Genomic DNA, 13,703 nt, shown 5'->3' with positions numbered 1-13,703 from the left:
GTCAGTAGGCTTCCCAGAGAAGGAGTCGCCCCTGTGGGGGCTTTTGAGAGCCCTTACCTTCTTGGTCTTCCTGCATACATATTCCTTAATGCTCTCTGGCAAAGTCCTGGAGAACAACTCTCTCCACCGCGCCAGCCTGCTTCTGGGGGATCGGGGTGTGAGAGCGTTGCACGCTGAGCAGCCTTCCCATCCATGGTCTTCCCCGAGGCACCGGAGGCAAAGCGCGTGCAGATCCGATGTGGGGAAGGAAACGTCACACGACTGACACCTGCTGAAGCCAGCTGCGGTCGACATGCGCCAGGGACATGCGTCGACATGCGAGTGTTCCAAAATACATGAAAAATTTGAAAAGATATTAGGGAAAGAGCATGGAATTACGAGGCTTAAGGACTCACCAAGAAGCGCTGAAAGAGGCCCGTTCTGATCAAAGTAGAAGAGGACTGGGGAAGTGGCGCCAGTGGGCGGAGTTAGGGGAGCGCATGCTCCCAGGGCTGCTCCCAGGGCTGCGCCCAGAGCCTGTAAATTTAAAGAGGGTAAGTGTTCTTTTTTTCTGATAGAAACGTTCTGTTCCCGTCCCTAGAGAGGGACGCCCATACAGGATGGAGGAAAGGGGACAGGACGTAGGAGTATCATCAAAGAAATGCTCCTCGCAGGCTGGCTGGGGACATAAATACCCGTTGCCCGCCTGCACAATGCGACAAAAACGCTTCTGTGTCGCGTGCTTGTCCCATGATTGTCAGGTAAGTTGTGCACCAAGTGACCTGAGGCATAAGTACCCATTCTGACCATGCAGTGGTTTCCTGCCTTATAGGTTCGACGGATGGGCGGGCTTCTGGCTATTGAATTGGCAGGTCTCTGGTCGGGCCGCCATCTTGTCTCTGTGCGCTGCCATTTTGTCTGCACCTTCTGCACGTGGATCCGTGGATGACATGGGCCTGGGTTCAGCCTGTTTGCTGGTATGCATAGGCTCTGTCCCTCCCTGCACCTCAGGCATATGTCTGGTAGGCTGTTGGCCCTCGGCCATGAGGCCGGTAGTGCTGTCTGCATTGCGTTTTGGTGCCCCCTCAGGCCTAGACTTGGTACTAGGGCAAAGCCTCTCAGGACAAGTCCCGGTGTGCGAGCCCCTTGGTTCCTAGACAGCGGGACTGGGAGGATCCTTGGACCCCTCGGCCGAGAGGCGTGTAGCTGCTGTAGCCTCAGTACCCTTCTTGCTGCGGACAGACCCTTCCTCGGCACGTACTCCTTTATGTGCTCCAACGGTGACCCGGAGAACAGCTCCCTCCACCGTTCAAACCAGTTCTTGAGGGACCGGGGAGTGAGCGAGTTGCATGCTGAGCAGCCTTCACATCCGTGGTCTTCTCCCAGGCACTGGAAGCAGAGGGTGTGCAGGTCTGACGCGGGAAAAGAACCGTCATACGACTGGCACTTACTGAAGTCTGCCGCAGACGACATGCACCGGGGACAGGCTGGGGCACCGGTGGACGGTGTATCCCTGGAAGTATTTGTAGTATCTGAAACAGATTTAATAGAATTATTCTACTCTAAACAAAACTATGGGAAAGCACATGGAATTACAGGTCCAGAAGGACTTAACCACGAGCGCTGGTAAAACCGGTCTGCCCCAGTCAACACGGAAAAGAGGACTTCGGTGTGGCATCAATCAGTAGGTGTGGTTAAGGGAGCGCATGCTCCCTAGGCCGCGCTCACACGCGTGTATTAATTTAAAGGGAAAGTGTTATTTTTCTGGTGAAAAATTTTGCTCCCTTCCCTAGCAAGGGACACTCATGCAGGATGGAGGAAAGGGGACGGGGATTAGAATATTGGGGATGCTGGGAGCATTTTTTTAATCTTCCGTTAAAGAAACCAATCCGCATGGTTACCTCAATGTCTGGTGCACAGATGGCCTTCTGCACCAAGTGGAATGAGAAGTGGGGACCAAAGTGGTTTGCGGTTGAAGGTTAAACAAGCCACTGTTCTGTAGGTGAGCATGAAACGTCGGCTGGAGTAAGGGCAGTCAATTCCTAGCAGGTGAGTACTAAGATTGCCCTGGTTTCGGGACTGACCTGTACTCTCAGGTTGAACATGTTTGAGACCACCCTGAAAGAGCAGGATGAGCAGGAAGAATTGAAGGTTGAACTAGCATTTTCCCATCTAAGCACTGAGTTTCAGGTGTTCCCACCGAGCAGGAAGCTCATTTAACAATTTGGGGGACTCATGCTGTCTCAGATTTCAGATTCTTTTGAAACCGGAGTTGTATCCAATTATTTTCAGTAATTTGAAGGGAGCAAAGAACAAAAATGTAAACTATAAAACAAGCACTTTCAAAAGAAGTAAATGTCAACGTAATCGTGCTCCATAAAAGATGAGTGTCAAAACGTTGTGTATTGATTTTTTTTATTTTTGAAGGATACTGAATGGAGAACACTTTGCTAACCATATAAAAACATGAAAAAGACAAAATGTGATAAAGATGCAGGATGACAGGATCCAACATGAAGGCGTGAAGCAGAAGTGATGAGTTACAGTGTTTTAGTGTTCCAAAGAAGAATATAAGAAACCAACACAACATCGCCCCACAAAACTGTGCAAGTAGGAGAACACTGTCCCACCAAAAATCCAAAATGTGAATCCGAAGCAAGCGTTCCACTGCAAATGTTTAACTGGAAGAGGAAGGGTAAGATATTGCAAGTTGTTTTGCTCTTTTCAAAGTAGTTCAAGATCACCACAGACAGATACAAAAAACTCGTATTTACAAACATTTCTATGATACAAATAAAGGGCCAGTAAAGCATTAGCTGGCAATAATAAGTAGCAGCTTTGTAAAAAGAAATTGGATCAATTAAAAATACTGAAATACACATTTGTTCCTAGAGCTCAAGAAGAAATGGCTAATCCATTTCCTGCAACTGATGCAACTAGCAGAGGAATATATTTTGGGTAACAGGAATGGGTTTTGGAGTTCTAAAAATATTACCTTTGGTTGTTTATGCGGAGAAGGTACAGGAACAAAATGCATAACATAAGCAATTAAAATGTGCAACACATTGCATTCAAAAATGTAAATGAACACCTGTAAACCATAAAAAGTGGACACCATGCTTTGCCTTGTCCACAATATCTTATATACAATACTTATTTTCAGTTAAATATTTTAAGGAAAAGGGATCTACATTTATGGATAGTGGCTACTTTGCTTGCGAAACCCTCTCAATACTAGCTTAGTGTTAAGGAAGCCTTCACCGAGCATTTTGTAGCAAACAATACAACTTAATAGCACATATAGTAAAAACCGCTGATTGTTATAATTTTGAAATGAAAAAGTTAGACAAGTCAGTCTTCAACATTCATTATATGAAACAAATGTGACAAACAAGGTGCTCTTTGGAAAATTCATGGATATATATGGCTGTGTTTACGTCTGTAGCATAGAACCTATTAATTGGAAACGAGATGCAATTTGAATTCCAATCCACCATTGCGGGAGGGGGATTCAGCAGTTTCCCCCTATCTTGGACATCATGTACACAAACGTAAATGCATAAAGAAACTTTATAGTTGATGCAATTGATGCATAGGTTCATCTTGCACACCTCTGAGATAGGAAAACATTCAGTAAACAATTCTAATGTCAGGAGGGCAGCAATTACTGCATTCCATCTGGTTTAGAAGGAACTTTACATTGCAGACTCCCACCATGAACATGTACCGAACAAACGGATTGCTTATTCTGTTGCTAAGCAAACATTCGATGCAGAGCAATTTGTAAAGATAATTTCTTTTTGTGCAATAAAAAAATATGTCTCAGTTCTTTAAGGCTTTCCAATAGGTTTATAACAGGAATCCGGTTGCCACATACGAAGATCAACAAGAACTTGGTTCAATTTTTGCATCCAGAAGTTGCGCTCATCTTTTGTGTCAGCAGACAACCAATTTCTGTAAAGGAAAGAAGCACATTTTTACAAAATCATTTATCAACCATTAATAAACTAAAGTCAGTGCAAGAAGTTCAATCTGAATAAAATTCAACATTTGTTGCATTTGCTATGGAATTGTACTGACACACTAAAATGTGTCAGCACACAATGTTAAAACTCTGAAACAAAGTAATGTAACCAGACAATGAATATATCAAACATTTTAATGACACATACTAAAACGTGACAAATCTGTTGCAGTACAAGTGACCCATTCTAAAAGATTTAGCACTTCAGTAACTTGGTCAAAAGGTCTCAACACAAATTAATCAACTTAAAACTGTGGTAGGGTCCCATCAAAAAGCCCTCACCTTTGCCACAAACACCATCTGTTGACTACCTGATCTTCCCACCATTAGACTGATAACACTCAGGGTGGTGCTCCATGAAGAATCACTCTTTAGAATTCCTACACTTATCCATAAATTATTCAGGTCTTGCCACCATCTAACCTTGCTGACTGCATCACTGCACTCCTCTCAAACTGGCTCTTCATGTGCCTACAACCACTTCTCTAAACTTGACCCCATCACAGGAATGCCCATCTTTAGAATTGTTTAAGGCCAGGCTTCAGATCCACCTATTAGACTGTGTAGGGTCATCCCACAGCCCTCTCTGCCCCCAGCATATCCTTCCTAGCTAGCCCTCACACAAATATATTTAAGTATGTATATTACAATATGCCATGGCACTAGGTTTTCATTGTGAGTTATTTATATCTGTTCCTTAATCCGTGTCTCCAGTTCAAATCCCATTACAAAAACACCTTGCCAAGTAGTGACCTTTCAGATAACGAGTCCTTTGTAAAGGCAGCCTAAACAAGGAATTCCCCACTCAACTCTATGCTTAGGTCTAGTATTCCTGTTCAAAGTCACACCCCTATATTCAATAAATAGAAAATGACTATGCTAAACTGATGTAAGGTGTAATACGCTGCTCTTCAGCTGCCAACTCTGCACATTAAGTTTGAGATTTTAAACATCCTACATGTTTATTACTATATTCTGCCCTAAAATATGTTCATGGGGCTTCAAAATTGAGACAAATGCATTTACAAGCCTAAGAATAGAAGACTAGTATTCAGTCATTCGAATCTTCCACAACACTGCAGAAAAAGTATTTAAGGTCAACACTTTCAGACATTTGCAGTTAATCTTGGATATCATACATGAGCAAGTTACTTTTTCAAAGCAATGTACGTACTTGGTGACACAAAGCGTGTCTCTGCATTGACTGACTAGTGTTTCTCGGTCCTCTTCTCTTTGTGGTCGGACTGTAATTAACTCAAATGTATTTGGTCTAGCACAGAATTCTCTGTTAGCAGGTTCAATTTTCCTGTTTGTACAATTGGCTAGATTTATACGCCCAATAGGATTCTGATGGAAAAAAAAAACATTTTTATAAACTTTGAAAAAGGACATTGTTTTACAGACGGTTAAGACACAGCCTTATTCTAGTATGAATAAAACAAAAAGGAAAAATTACTTACCGATATTTTCAATGGATTCTGTTACCACAGAATCCTCACCCAGATAGTTATCCGACCGCCCCCCCCCCCCCCCCAGGCCAGCTGTTATTGGAAAACTTCACCATGGGATTTAATGAAGTTAGACAACTACACTTTCCAACAATCTGCATCTTCTACTCTGGATGAAATTTTGCAGTCTTTATATTGGACTCAATCTCCTATATGATCTTGAGCTGGTAATCTTTTGGGTGTGGTAGGTGCACCTTCAGTGATCTATCGAATAACTCCACCGTCGATACTTTATTCGGAGGATTTTCCCCTTCTGGTAGTGCCTAGATCTTGGTTTCAGGTTTCTGTCCAGAGTGTGAATAAATCTGTGCCTGTAGGTTGCTCTTGTCCTTACTTGTGCACTCCTTCGGGAACTCTGGTAGCCATCTAGCTAGCGACGCTGTCCCTACCATCAGTATGCTCCAGCCATGAAGAAGAGGAAGTAGTACAATAAAGCTACACTACGAGAGCAGAAATACCTATGTACGACAGAAATAAAAGCTTCTTTTGAAAAAGAAAAATCAATTATAGTTGATGGCAACTAATTCAGCAGGCATCATTTAGAAGAGAGCAGTAGAACTGTCCAACAATGACACATTGAAGATTCGTTTTAGCAAGTGTACAGATCCTCAACACCCTCACAAAAGGGAAATTGCATAACACAAGCTATGTTGGAACACATGAAGTGAATGTCTTATGATGCAAGCCTACACTAAGCGGCATTATGCAGCCACATTCACTGTCTCACAAAGAAACTAATGTTGAATGTGTATCTTCAATCAGTAATGTTCTCCTTGAAGGCAACTTGACAATGGGGAAAATTGAAAAGCTTTACAGGAAAATTAAAGCTAACAACGGTTTAGAAGGAGAGATGAAAACAAGAAAAGAAATCAAAAGTGTCATAGAAGAGCTTTAATATATTGGCATTATTTTTGGTAATCCCAAAAGGGTAAATGAACCATGAGTCTCACTGAAAGTAACAGCAGATGCATGCATAAGAAGGATATGGAGAAAAATAGGAAAACCCTTCTTGAAGCAGTTATGATTTTACAGAGAGCCGTACTAACTTGAGAAAAACAGAAATTCAATTGAATTTTAGAAGTGAATTTAGCTGAGATTCCAAAGGAAGTTGTTTTTTTACATGTGGTGCTGTGAAGGACAGATGGATATGAAAAGTAATTCAGAAAAGCGAGATACCACTGTAATGAACAGGGCTCATAAATTGTCAGATGTTTATATATGAAATGCTATCGCCACAGCAAGCTTCCTTCGCAAGTACTTATACCACAAAACATACCCACGACAAGCCCTTGCAAGTGGCAGTTGGACTCACAATGCACACAGCTACCCACAGCAAATTCATCATTAATTTCTGCATAGCCTGGGAGCTTCTATAGATTACGCCAGAGTCCTTCGGTTTGAGACACAGATAGCCACAGAGGTAATAAAACAAATGGATGAGTGTGGAGGATTGTGCGTTCCCTAAGAGTTAGATTGGTCTACTGTGCTGATGACATTGATTTCAAGGATACTCCATATGGTAAAGGAACTTTGCACTGTGCAGTTATGGTGGTCTATCAGTAGAAGGAGGGGTCAGATGTCCTAAACCCAATTGAAATATCAGGACCATCACTTGGATCACTGCAGAAGATTCTGCAGACACTGTCTGAGGTAATGTCTTGCAACATACCCAAAGGGTGGAGACCACAGAATCCTGTAAGACGTCAAGTCACTGATTATACACAGAGGAATAAGGTTATTTTAGATTCCAACAGGCTTCAGGACCTATTTTGGATGATGGCGGAAGTCTTGCCGCTGAGTAATTTTCAAGAATGTTTCGATGACGAGTTGCTGGATACACATTGTAATCTCACTGAAGACACTGAGGCTGATTAATGCGAGACAGTCAGAAGCACTCACTACACTTCTGATTTGGCCAGCCTACAATTCCATTATAAGTGATCCTCCAACTAAAGAAACTAGAGTCTGTACTCCCACTCAGATGCCAGCCCAACAAGCAACAAACAGCTCACATTCAAGTTGGAGAACATCTGTTACTCCAGAATCAAAAACACTTGTAGCATTGGATCTTGGCTGTTTACAAGCCCGTTTTAAAATTAGCTTTGGCCAACCATACAGATAAGGGGTGTATTGGCCACTTTTACTCCCAGAAACTGGGCAAATCCTCAAAAAGAAATATAAGAACTGGGAGTAAAAATACTCCCAACAAAAAAAAAATAGGAAAAAGACATCTAGAGTCTTGCTTCCCTGCTTTCATCCTCACAGCTCCATGGATATGTTTGGATCAGCAGTACACAGTACCACAGGACGAAACTACTAGCTTAACTGCCTGATTGGAAGAGGTAAGCATGTATCTTTTAAAGTGAATGAATAACAAGGTGCAAAGAAATTATTACAAAAACATTTCAGTTTTTCTATTAAAATGTATTTTTACTTGCTTATAGAATACTCTTATTGGGAATAGGATTTATATTTTTACTCCCTAGAAAAATCATTTTACACACAACTTTTAAAAAAATAGGGAGCAAAACACTCCCAAATGTTATCTGGGGCAATGACTATGGCTAAAAAAAAAGGCATGTCAAAGAACTGGATGCTTATACTAGGTGAGCTACACATAATGGCAATGCTTCGAGTTATTGGTTTTTTCCTGGATGGTACAGGCATTGAGGCCACCTTAACTGTACTTTATGATTGCAATGTTGTGTCGAAGATCCTATCGGGGAAGTGCTTAAGGAGAGTAGTTTAAGCACACACGTTGCACTTTTCAAATGCATCATCAATTAATTCTACAAAGAGAATGTTGAAATAAAGGAAAAGACAGAACCTGAGCTTAAGAAGTTACTTAAAAGTTTACAAGTGGATGATTCCCAAGAAACAATCAGTCCATAATTATGTTGCGACAGTTCTGACAAATTTGAATGCGATGGCTAAAATGCAATTATTTGAGGCTAAACAATCTCATGTAAAACCAAGACTCAGAGTTGGTCTTCAGTACATTCATATGGTGGACACAGCACTTTGATTTATCAGAACCGTCGGAACTGCAAACTGGGATTTAAACCTTGTATCAAGTACTTTTTTGCCCTTGTTTTGATAAGTTATGCAAGTATGATAGCATGGTACTTAGCAGAAAAGAAAGATTGAAAGCAAAAACCCAGACTAGTGGAGTGAGTTTCCGAAAGGCAATGGGGAGTAAGCAAGTCAAAAGTACCTTTTGGAGCTTTAGGTTCAGATGAAGCTCTGGATAATCAAAGCAGGGTAATAAAACTACTTGCTGTGGTTAATTTTACTCAAAAGAAATAAGCTCCAGCATGATTCTTTTTAGCCTCTCCTCAGCTGTTCAGGCAAAGAAATTGCAGGAATCACAGATTACAGTCAAAACATCACCACCTAACAGCATCCGAAGGAACACACCAAAAGGAAAATGTTCAACAGATCTAACATGACATTGACCAATCCTGTGAATTATGATGGAAAAGAACTTGATAAAGGCAGTTTTGATGAAAGAATTCAGAAGGACATCAAGAATGCCAGAAAAAGGTTGACAAATGTAGAACAGCTTTAAAGAAGGCTGGATTGAATCAGACAGTTGTAGCCTGTGGGCACCAATGATGAACGAACCTTCAGCTGTGTAAAAGGTGCACGCAGAGTTGAGACAAAAGTAGAAGATACCATAGTGCAGTTGAAAGTGGATCTTTCTTGTTCACACGTTGCCGATTGCTTCAGGAAGTGGTACTGACGTTGATGTACATGAGTAATAAATTCTCTGCAGTACCTCTTTCAATGTTCAACTTAGATGATACAATGATTTAAGCTGTAAACAAGCTGATGAAGATACCGGAAGAACATACAGAGGTTTCTAACACGACAGAGGTCTCTTCATATGTTTCTGAGGACAGATTATCTGCAGGAAAGTAAACATTCAGCAGCTGTCCTTGATGGAATGGCAAAATTGCAAGCACTGCAGAAACAGTCATATGAAGACATGCCATGATCTTGCAATTTAATTTAACAAGAAAATTTAACCTTATTTGCTCAAGTACAATGACTCATTTAGTATTAAATATCTACCTAGAAAATTCACTCAAGAAATCCACATGAAGAAAAAGAGCAGGAAAAGTAACACTGGTTTAGTACAAAATTACAGATCCTACAAATATATATTGAAAATGTTTCCATGACAACCCTCCTATTGCATTCTAAAACTAAAGATGAGTTAACAGCTTACCTCTCAAATAAAGCAATTCTGCATGCAAAGAGGAGAAAAAGAAGTCTGGTAGCCAGCTGGAGCAATGAAGCCACGTCATCAGATAGAAATGATGTTGAGACATTGAAAGCACACATCAGGAGGCAGACACAAAAATAATTCTTCACTCCAATGATGCATCATGTCCTCATGCTACTACCATCCACATGTGTTCACCCGATACCAATGTTTTTGTCCTTTCAATGTTATGGTCACTGTTTTTTTCCAATCTGACAGCATGGTTTATCACAAGAGTTGGAACCAATAGAAGATTTATAGATCTCAAACATGCATGCTCCTGGTTAGGGCCTACAAAAATGCAGGCAATACTAGGCCTTCATGCTCTTTCAGGGTGTGATGTTACCAGGTGCTCTACGAAGAAAGGAAAACTATCTTTCTGGAAATTTTAAGACTTCAGAAAAAGAAATCCTGGAAGACTTAGATGTTTAGGAGAATTTAAGAAGGAAGATGACCAAAAGATAGAGCTATTCATTTGTTAAGTCTACTCGCAAGGAACAAATATTTCGGACATTGGTCAACTGTGGTGGGTGTTCACAAAAAAAAAGATGCAAAGTGAAAATCTGCCACCAACAAGACCCTCTCTAATACCATACATAGCAAGGACTCATTAACAGGTGCTGGAGTCACAACGCGCTGATCAACAGCAGGATCTCCCAGAGCCATCACAATTGAGGTGGGAGAAGACAGATCAATATTCTCCTACTAGGTGTACATTTCCGTGTGCACCACAATCAATCATACAGCTGGTACGGTGTGCATGCGTCAATGGACGGTGTGCTGTGCAATTGAAAAATTCCGAGCTCAGTTACTAAGGTGCACAGAACTAAGTGTGGCGGCAACCAGAGCTATGTGAACGATTTTTTGTAGATGATGAAAATGAATTCCAGGACTCAGACGATGACCTGTAATACCTTAATTTCTATCTTACAGTGTAAATAGCTATTGTAGTTTTAATAAATAGTACATTTCAACAATAAAGTTGCAAATGTTCGTATTTAGTGAGCATACAGTCGAAGGTTTTCGATGAAGTAGCAATAATTTACAAGCCGATTTCTCGGAAACTGGATTTCTAAACTCTGGCCTGGTGGATAGATGTTTAGGAGGCCACCCTTGATAGATGAACAGGGGACGCTTCTGGGAAGATACCAAGACCAAGTCGTGGTAGCTTGGAGAGGAGTCAAGGCTAAATCTCAGGAGGAGTGATGGTGATCAGGGGGCTCCAATTAGCACACAGTGAAACACCAAGAATTACAATTAGAAAGTAGAATACACAAATATACCATTTATTATAGGCCCAATAACCGCACAATGAATAATGAAATGGCCAGTAAAATACCACACAAAAACACTGGATGGATTTTCACCAAATTTGCGGCATTAGCGGCGACTTGGTCCTGAAAGCGTGCTTTTGTTAATTTGGTGTAAATCTGTCCAGTAGTGTTTTTTTTAAACGACCAAAATGTAAGGCAAAAAAATTAATGATATCCATGTCCGGTCCGCAGACTCACTTCCCTGTTCGGTCTGCGGAATGGCCTCTGATTGGCTGTACTGTCCGCAGACTGGCCTCTGATTGGCCAAAAAAATTCACTGACTTTTGCGTGTCCGCGGACATTGGGACGCGGCCGCTGACTGGGTGGTGAGAAAACAAAATGCATCGGTTTTCCTGAAATGCCCGCCATCTTGGATTCAGACTTTTTTGGAGTCTGCGAACACCGCAGTAAAAACATTTTTAAAAAAGCAGCATTTCACTTGTCAAAATCAACAATCTCTGGGGATGTGGGGTGTGATGAGGATTGGATTGGGTATGGCCAAAAGAAGCCAAAAAATGGGTTGTTTCACCCCCCGAAAGGCCGGGAACACTCCAGATGTCCTGGGGCAGTCCTGTGGTGTTCGCGGACACTTCAGATGTCCTAGGACATCTGTATCTATTTCTGCATTACATGTATTTGTATTTAGTTTATTTATAAAGCGCAGCCAGGCCCTGGGGCATATGGGCGCGTAAGGTAGAGCTGGTTACAGGGTTAAACAGAGTTACGTTACAGTTACAGGAAGGATACAGTTACATAAGTATGCAATCAAAACAATACAGTCGGCCAGGTTCCAAAATAGTTACAGGTAGGAGCTGGCGTAATAAACAAGTGCATGCGCAGAAATTAAGCTGTCAGGAGTCCGTGTCATGGAGCCAACATTTCGTGCTATGTTTGAACCGGTTGAATGACGGTTCTGCGCGTAGATGTGGGGGGATGGTGTTCCATAGTTTGGATGCTTGTACCGGGAAGCTAGCTCCACCCGAGTTGAGGAGTTTAAATCTCGGTATGGTCAAGGTGTTAGTTTGGGCTGCTCTAAGAGGTCTCAAGGCGGCGTGTGGTGTGAAGTGGTTAGTGAGGTATGCTGGAGCAAGGTTAGCCCTGACTTTGTGTGTGAGGGCAAGCGTTTTCAGGGATATTCTGTGCTTGACAGGGAGCCAGCGTAGGTTACGTCTGGTCTCAGATATGTGTGCTTTTTTGGGGATGTTCAGGGCAGCTCTAATTGCATTGTTTTGGACTACTTGTAGTTTATTAATATTTTTATGGCTGGTGCCCAAGTAAAGGGCGTTGCAGTAGTCTATTTTGGAAAGGACTAGAGCTCTCGCTAGAGTGATACAGTTGGGTGCGGAGATGAATGGTCTGCATGCAGTAATAAGCTTGCAAGTGTAAGCAGCTGATGACGCTACTGCGTTGGTTTGTTTAGAGAGGGATAAGGTAGCATCAATGTAAATACCAAGGGTTTTAGTGTTATTAGAGACTGAGATGAGATTGCCATCTATGGTAAATGCTTTGAATGAGGGATTGAGATTTTTAAGTTTGGCATGAGTGCCCAAGATAATCAGCTCGGTTTTATCGTCATTGAGACACAAGCCATGGTGTGCCATCCATGCTTGTATAACTGAGTAGATTTCATTGAGGGTCGTACTGTCTATTTCGTAGTCACCCGTGATAGGAAAGAGTATCTGGGTGTCGTCCGCATAGTTGGTATACGTGACACCCAGATAGTCTAGGATATCGAAGAGGGGTTTCGTGAATATATTATAAAGTGTCGGGGACACGCATGAGCCTTGCGGGACACCACAAGGTACTGGGGCCGGCTTGGCGGAATCTGTGGGAGAGAAGACCCTCATGGTTCTGTTCGCCAGGAAGGAACTGATCCATGTCGTGGCTGCATCTGAAAAGTGGGCTGCAGATTTCAGGTGTTGGCAGAGTGTTTGATGGTTAACCAAATCAAACGCTGCTGACAGGTCAAGCAATAAAAGGAGTGCAAGTTTGCCATGGTCTTTCAAGGTTTGGATCTGGGTGGTAAGGTCAATAAGTGCAGTTTCCGTACCGTGTCTTGGTCGGAAGCCCGATTGCCTGAGTCCTAAGAGGTTGTTGGCTTCTAGATAAGCCTGTATTTCTAGGTAGGCTGCTCTGTCCAGTATTTTTAATAGGAAAGGTACAGTCGTTATTGGTCTGTAATTAGATGGGTTAGCTGGGTCAAGCGTAGGTTTTTTGAGGAGTGGAATGACCCAAGCGTCTTTAAGATTGTCAGGAACTATTCCAGATTTGAAAGAGGCATTGATGAGATTGGTAATGAATGGCGCCAGATCGTGTGCAGCTGCTTTAACAATCGGGGCAGGGCAGGCATCGCCTTGGCAGTTTGAAGGTTTCAGCTTCCTGATGATGTTTTCTACTTCCCACGTTGAAAGGGGTGAGAATCTGAAAGGTTTACAAGTCGTTTGGAAGGTTGGAGGTATGTTAGGCAGTTGTTTGTGGTTAGGGTCTACAGATAGCACAGATTTTTTTGCGTTAATTTTGGATTGTAGACAAGCTATTTTATCTAATAAGGCTTTCTGGATGTTGTGGAAAAGCAGTTTTTGGATGGCTTATAACTTTTGCGCGACTCAATG

At 42.1% G+C, this 13,703-nt stretch overlaps 1 long non-coding RNA gene across 1 annotated transcript; it reads right to left on the bottom strand.

The window, feature by feature from the left end:
• Positions 1–2,377: 2,377 nt before the first annotated feature.
• Positions 2,378–5,462, bottom strand: LOC138481234 (uncharacterized). The gene is made up of 2 exons (XR_011274207.1): positions 5,178–5,462; positions 2,378–3,933 (listed from the first exon to the last, which is right to left on the bottom strand). It is a non-coding gene; the product is annotated as an uncharacterized lncRNA (long non-coding RNA).
• Positions 5,463–13,703: the final 8,241 nt, after the last annotated feature.

Source organism: Ambystoma mexicanum, chromosome 5p (genome assembly GCF_040938575.1).
Source record: "Ambystoma mexicanum isolate Mex_15411 chromosome 5p, UKY_AmexF1_1, whole genome shotgun sequence".
Lineage (NCBI taxonomy): Eukaryota > Metazoa > Chordata > Amphibia > Caudata > Ambystomatidae > Ambystoma > Ambystoma mexicanum.
Note: the sequence above shows the minus strand (reverse complement) of the source record. Positions and strands in the feature narration are given on the sequence as shown.